This window comes from Antechinus flavipes, chromosome 1 (genome assembly GCF_016432865.1).
Source record: "Antechinus flavipes isolate AdamAnt ecotype Samford, QLD, Australia chromosome 1, AdamAnt_v2, whole genome shotgun sequence".
Classification (NCBI taxonomy): domain Eukaryota; kingdom Metazoa; phylum Chordata; class Mammalia; order Dasyuromorphia; family Dasyuridae; genus Antechinus; species Antechinus flavipes.
This window is the reverse complement of record NC_067398.1, coordinates 334639189-334646611: the sequence shown is the minus strand read 5'-3', so window position 1 is coordinate 334646611 and position 7423 is coordinate 334639189. Positions and strand designations below refer to the sequence as shown.

General features: G+C 36.7%; 1 pseudogene; it reads left to right on the top strand.

The window, feature by feature from the left end:
- The first annotated feature begins 6173 nt into the window (after positions 1-6173).
- Positions 6174-7378, top strand: LOC127559760 (phosphoglycerate kinase 1-like; annotated as a pseudogene).
- The last annotated feature ends 45 nt before the right edge of the window (positions 7379-7423 follow it).

Here is a 7423-nt window from a genome sequence, read left to right as displayed (position 1 = left end):
TCAAACACTCATTTTGTATATGTTCTACATATCAACTTATATGTATATACATTGTGCTCCCCATTAATTATGTAAGCTTCTTAAGGGGAGGGACTGTTAAACCTTTTTTCTTTTCCAGGATTTAACATAGGTTCTGACATTTAGTAAACCTTTAATAAATGCATGTTGATTAAAAGAAATACAAGAGCTGATAAAATTTCCACTCCTCAAATTATATTATAAATGATAATCTTCAAAGCTGTTCAGTAATTGGTTAAAAAAAGTTTTAATACACTATTGGAACAAAAGTGGATACCTTTTGCAACTAGATCTGAAGAGAGAATTACTGACTAAACAACGGATAGTGGATACTAATAAAATACAGAATGGACAATTTCAGGTATGTAAAATTTTTTATTTTTTGCACAAAAAAAAAATCAATGCAAATAGAATAAGAGAAACTATGAAGTAAAAAATCTGCATCAAACATCTCTAATAAGTCTGGCATTGAAAATATTTCAGTAATTAATAAAAATACATAATCCAAAGATACATTCCCCAGTTGATATGTGATCAAAAGAAACGAATAATTTTTATTTACCTCTTTAACTGCTTTCTTATTTATTTTATGGTTTTATTTATCTAGTTCTGAGAGAGCAAGGTTGAGATCTCCCACTACTGTAGTTTTGCTGTCTATTTCTTGTTGCAGCTCTCTTAACTTCCCCTTTAGGAATTTAGATGCTATACCACTTTGTACATATGTGTTAGTATTGATATTGCTTCATTATCTATGCTACCCTTTAGCAAGATACAGTGCCTCTTTTAATTAGATTAATTTTTGCTTTTGCTTGATCTGAGATCATGATGACTACCCCCTGCTTTTTTGACTTCACCTGAAGCATAGTAGATTCTGCTCTAGCTTTTTACCTTTACTCTGTATATATTGCCCTGCTTCAAGTGTGTTTCTTGTAAACAACATATTGTAGGATTCTGGCTTTTAATCCAGTCTGCTATTCACCTCCTCTTTATAGGGAGCTTATCCCATTCACATTTATTGTTAAAACTACTAATTCTGTATTTCCTGACATCTTATAAAGCCCAAATTATGTTTTTCTCTTTCCTTTCCCCTTACCTCCTTCCCCATATTAAACTTGTGAGCACCACTTGTCTCATGAAGCCCTCCCTCTTTAGAATCCTTCCCTCCCCCATAAAGTCCCTCCCCTTTTCTTAAATCTTTCCCTTACTATTTCTATATTCTCTTCTATTTTAGCCTATCTCTTCCCTTTTCCCTTTTCCCTTTTTCCCTCCCACTAAGAAATGAATAATTTTTAAAATAAGAATTATAAATTATCAGTGACTATATGAAAGATGCTCCAAAACATCAATAAGATAAATGCAAATTAAAATTGTGATGACCGCGTTAGCACCCAGAACACCCCAGAACAGCCGGAGTCAGAATAAGCAAAAGTCCCTAGTCTTTATTCTTTGTCTTTAGACACAGGATTGAACAGGATGGAAGCAGAATCTCTGCAACCACCTTCTCCCTCATCTACCGCCAAAGTGTGACTCTGGCTAGTCTTACTCCACCCCCCAGTACCTCCTACAATCCTCTGTATACACCAATCATTGAGCCAGCCTAGGATAGTAGGAAGGACCATTGTCCAAGCATATGCCCATAGAGTATTGTCCAACCAGTAGTTAGCCTCAAGTGTTCGGCAGTCCTGACCTTAGTGAATCGATTCAATAGTTTCAGCCCTCTACATAAAATAACTCAGGTTTCAAAATGACTCAAAAAAGTGACAAAGATGACAAAAATTGAAAACAGGCAGCACTGAGGAGGGTACGGTACAATAGGCATACTAAGTACATCATTGGCAGAGCTTTGAATTGATTGAACCATTCTGAAAAACAATTTGGAATTATCTGAGAAAAGACTCTCCCCTGTTCATACCCTTTAACCCAGCAATCCCACTACAGAGTATGTATCTCAAAGAGGTCAGAGACAGAACAAAAAGGCCCATTTTTGATTGAAGCAGACTTCTAGAAACAAACTGGATACCCATCAGATGAGAAATAACCAAATACATAACATGTGCATATAATAGAATATTATATTCACTAAAATTATTTATATGAAAAATCCAGAGAAATATGAGAAGATTGATGTAAATTAATGCAGAGTAAAAATAAACAGAATCATTCAATAAGCATTTATTAAGTGCTTACTATGTACCAAGCACTTGCTAAATACTGGGAACATGAATAAGGGGGAAAAAATGTAATGCATGGTAAAATTTAATAGAATTAAATTAAAATTAATAAAATTAAATAGGAAATCCCTCCTTTATAACTGCAATGGTATAACTTCCTTGGGCAATCTATTCAGAAAATTTATTCCCATACAAACTTTAGTAGAAAGTTGGGTGGCTTCTGCCCAAGACTGAGGAGAGTTAATTCAATCTCATTATCAATAATGTCCTTTAAGAAACTTAACTTTGATATAGATTTATAAAAATAGGAAACTCTAGATCTCCTCAAATCAGTTTATTAATAATCATTTATCTTAGAGCTCAATGCCCCTTAGGAAAAATAAGTTTTAGCCACTCCAAGTTATAATACTATATCCTGTCAATTCCAATTTTATGTAGCAGATGAGAATTTATGAATCTTAATGGAAAATAAGAGAAAATGCAAGACAACCTTGATGAATTTATGAAATATTGCATGTGAATGATTTTATATTTCATCTTCTAAGCCAAGGAATTAGAGGAGCAAAGGGTTTAAAACACTTCTTAGTCACAGGGCAAAATGCCTTCTGCCATGGTCCTAGGATTTTACATTTTTAAAGTTTTAGTTCTCTCTAGTGGTCAGAAGGAAAATTGCACCCTGTTAAAGAGTGGCTAGTACCATGAAGGTTGCCTTGAGGATGTCACTTGGTGGTTAGTTCAAATATTTCATTTTGTGTTCATTCGATTTTTGCCTATGTGGTCACAAATAAGAATCAATATTCCAAGGAAATATGATATAGATATTTGTGTTGTTGTTGATGTTATTGTTCAGTCAGGTCCACCTCTGTGACCCCATGGACCACAGCACAGCAGATGTTCTCTCTCAAAGTCTGTCCAAGTTCATGTTCACTGTTTCCATGATATTGTACATCTAGCTCATCCTCTGCCAACCCCTTTTCCTTTGCCTTCAATCTTTCCCAATATCATAGTCTTTTTCAATGAGTCCCATCTTCTTCTTATGTTGCCTAAGTATTTAAGCTTCAGCTTCAGTATTTGACCTTCCAATGAATAGTATGAATGAATTTAAGTATTGACTGATTTGATCTCCTTGCTATCCAAAAGGTTCACAAAAGTCTTCTCCAATACCACAATACAAAAGTATCAATTTTGTGGTGCTCAATTTTCCTTTTTTTTTTTTTTACCAGGAGATTCTTTTAGACTTAGCTATAAAGAATAACCTAAAATGTGCCTATCAGTGGACTGATCTATGGTATGCTAAAGAAAACTTTATGATCAGATTTTTTTTCTCTTTTTCTCTTGTGCATATGTATATGCCATGGGGCTTTCCTTATAATCCAACTCTCACTGCCATACATTGCTACAGGAAAAATTATAGCTTTGACTCTACAGACCTTTGTTGGCAAGGTAATATCTCTGGTTTTTAGTATGCTGTCCAGATTCATCATAATTTTCGTTCCAAGGAGAAAGTGTCTTTTAATCTCATGACTACAGTTACCATCAGCTGTATATTGTCAATTTATTTAACTTATTTGGATGGTATATCATGTGAAATCAGATCAGATGAATTAAAAGTCAGAAAAAGGTGCTAGGAGAAATATCAACAATTTCAGATATGCAAATATCCCAAACTCCCAGGAATAAGATAACCAAAATATAGAGTATTCAGATCAAAGAAAAAATACAGCAAGCAGCCAGGGAGAAAAAGAATTCAAATTCTGAGGAGTCACAATCAGTTTCACACAAATGATTAAGCAACTACCATAATAAAAATGCAGAGAGCTAGTAATACCATACACTAGGAAGCAAAAGATATAGGCCTGCAGTCAAGAATTACTTACCCAGAAAAAAATTGAATATAATCCAAAGGAGGAAAATGGAATTTTAATGAAATGGATGAGTTCCTAGCATCCCTGATAAAAAGATCTGAGGCATGTAGAAACTATGACATTCAAACACAAGAGTTAAGAGAAATACAAAATAATAAATGTGAACATATAATAATAAAGAATTAAACAAGGATAAACTATTTATATTCCAGTATGGAGTGGTGATGTGAAAGAGAGAGAGAGAGAGAGAGAGAATCTCCCCTGTGAACCTATCACCCACCATCAGGGATCACAGAAGGAGTCTAATTAAAGTCCCGAGAGTAAGTCACTTGTGTCTTGCTGATTTTAAATGAAGAATAAAAAGAAAAGAGAAGAGGAATGCATTTGCCTTTCTAAAATCATCATACCAAAATATGGAATGGATTAAGTACATTTAAAAACACAGTAAATAATGTAAACAACATGAACACTTTCAATTTTTGTTTCTATAACACCAGTTTCAATTGCCTATCCCACAGTCTGTGGATGTAGCTTTAAAAAATAATGGTACTCAGGAAATAACAGTTGAACTATTATTCTGTAAAGTTACTACTGTTATTGTTTCTCTTTTGTTTTCAAAGAGGATCAATGACATCACAAGGTGATGTCTTGACTTGCACATGAATTGTTTACAATTTATACAATACAATTCATTACAATCACTCTTTCTTTGAAATCCAATGACATAAGTAGGGATGACTAGTGATGTTCCAAGGATGCAATAGATGATCTTCAATGTCTGACCAAAATCTAAAGCTCTCCACAGCACCTGCTTCAGCCACCTTCATGGCCACTGGAACAAAGTGTTCTCATCTCACCTTTTCCTCCAAGTGAAGTCTTCCCATCTTGGTATAGCTATACTCCTAATTCACTGACACCAGTTGGTTATCTTCAACCTGGTTTAGCCTATCTACTAAAATGATTTTACCAGATTTGTACATACTACAGTTTCTTGGAGCCACTGGTGAAAACTAGATAAAGGTAATCACCAAAAGTGAATGAGCAGCCCTTAAAAAGAGCTCACCAAGTGCTCAGACCAAAAGTACTAGTCTCCCAGAATATCCTACACACCCCAGAGTTAGCACTAATGTCTTGAGTAAGACGGTGGTAAGTCAGAGGAAAGAACTAAGACAATAGTTGTAACGGTTATCTTGTGAAGGGACTTTACAAAAAAAGATTCTTGAAAGACTTTAGTGTAATGCCGGAGAAACTGAGGCAAGATAGAGATTAGAGAGTACTTAATATTTTATTTAAAAGGAAGAGATTTACTGGGAGTAGATGGATCCATGGTTTGGTTCCAGGGCTGAATAAGACTAGCATCTCCAAGAATCCAGCCAACAATCTGAGTTCTCAATGACCTATATACACATGGCTCAGATTCAGGGGTAGATTGAGAAAGGGGCAGAGTCAGGAGCTGAGAGCAGGAACAGAGACTCTGACAGGGTGGGGTGAGCCACTGGAGATGGGGATGACATAATCAAGGGGAGGCACCCCGGACATGGGGAGTGGCATCTTGATAAGACAGTATATCTAACATTCCGGTAGCTTGGGATGGGGAGAGGCATTCTGATATTCTAAAACATAAGATCTTTTATCCTTATCAAATATTCTGATAAAGGGGAAGGGAGGTTTTGCAGGACTGAGCTTTGAGCTGACAATTATAAACTGAAGCAGAACAATTAGAGAAACTGAGTCAGGACTGGGTCAGGATAATTAGAGAAACTGAGTCAGGACAAGAACTGTGGCATAACAATTAGAAGCAGAATTGAATGATGCCAGAAATTATAATAATGTTTAGTGTGACTCTAGCTGTAATCTTTCACATTCCTTTATTGTATTGGTTGTTATACCCCTAAAATTGGATATATAGCTAATAACCTTGATGTTTATTTAAATCTAGATTATGAGATTTAAGGAAGAGTGTGAGACAGAGACAGAAAAATAAGCAGTTGCTTATGAGAAAAGGAGGGTTTTTTATACACTGATGTTGGTGAGCAAGAACAGTTCTTACCTCAGGAGCCTATGCTCCAATCACAGCCACATTTTCAGACACAGAGCACCTGATCTCTTCACCACCAACATGTCTCTTTCCAACTAACTGACCTTCGAAAGGGAAGGAAAAAAAGGGAAAGGTTATCCATGAGGGTGGGTTTTAATATTCCCATGAAAAACAAAGAGATAACCAACAACCAGAGAATCAAAGCTGCTCCTTCTTGCATCAATTACTGCTTGGATACTGGAGCCAAGACTGTTGTTCTGATGAGCCTCTTAGGCTGACCTGATGGTATTCCTATGCCTGAAAAATTCTCCTTGGAGTCCGTGGCTACAGAGCTCAAATCTTTGCTGGGCAAAAACATTCTGCTCCTGAAGGGTTTTGTGGGTCCAGAAGTGGAGGAAGCCTGGGTTAAACCACCTAGCAGTTCTGTCATTTTGCTGAAGAAACTTTGCTTCCATGTAGTGCAGGAAGAAAAAGGCAAAGATGCTTCTAGGAATAAGATCAAAGTAGAAGCTTCCAAGCTCCAAGCTGGGGAACATCTATGTCAATGATGCTTTTGTTCACTATATCCACAGTTTCATGGTGGGTGTAAATCTGACCCAAAAGACATGTGGCTTCTTTATGAAAAAGATCTGATTTATTTTGCCAAGACCTTGGAGAAGCCAGGGAATCTCTTATCCAGCTTGGGTGGAGCTAAAGTCACCAACAAAATACAGTTATCAATAATATGCTAGACAGTCATTGAGATGATTATTGGTGGTGGGATGGGTTTCACTTTCCTCAAGTGCTCAACAATATGGAGATTGAAACTTCTCTTCTTAATGAAGAGGGGAACAAGATTGTCAAAGACTTGATGGCCAAGGCTGAGAAGAATGGTATCAAAGATCCCTTTGCTTGTTAAATTCATCACAGAGTTCAAATGTGATGGGAATGCCAAGACACATCAAGTCACATTAGCCTCTGGGCATCCCTGTTGGTTGGATGGGTTTGAATTGTGACTCCAAGAGCAGACAGAAGTACACAGAAGCTATGGCCCAGGACAAACAGGTTGTGTCAAACAGACCCATTGGAGTATTTGAGTGGAAAGCCTTTGCTCAGGGTAGCTAATCGATATGGTGGCAGAGGCTACATCTGCATCATTATCATAGGTGATGGGAACACTTTTCCATTTGCTGTGCCAAATGGAATACTGAGGACAAAGTCAACCATGTGAGCTCTGGGGTGGTGCCAGTCTAGAGTTGTTGGAGGGCAGAATCCTTCCTGGAATGGACACCCTGAGCAATATCTAATGGGTACCACCTTCTGCCTACTGGTTCCCGTGCAAAATCCTTACA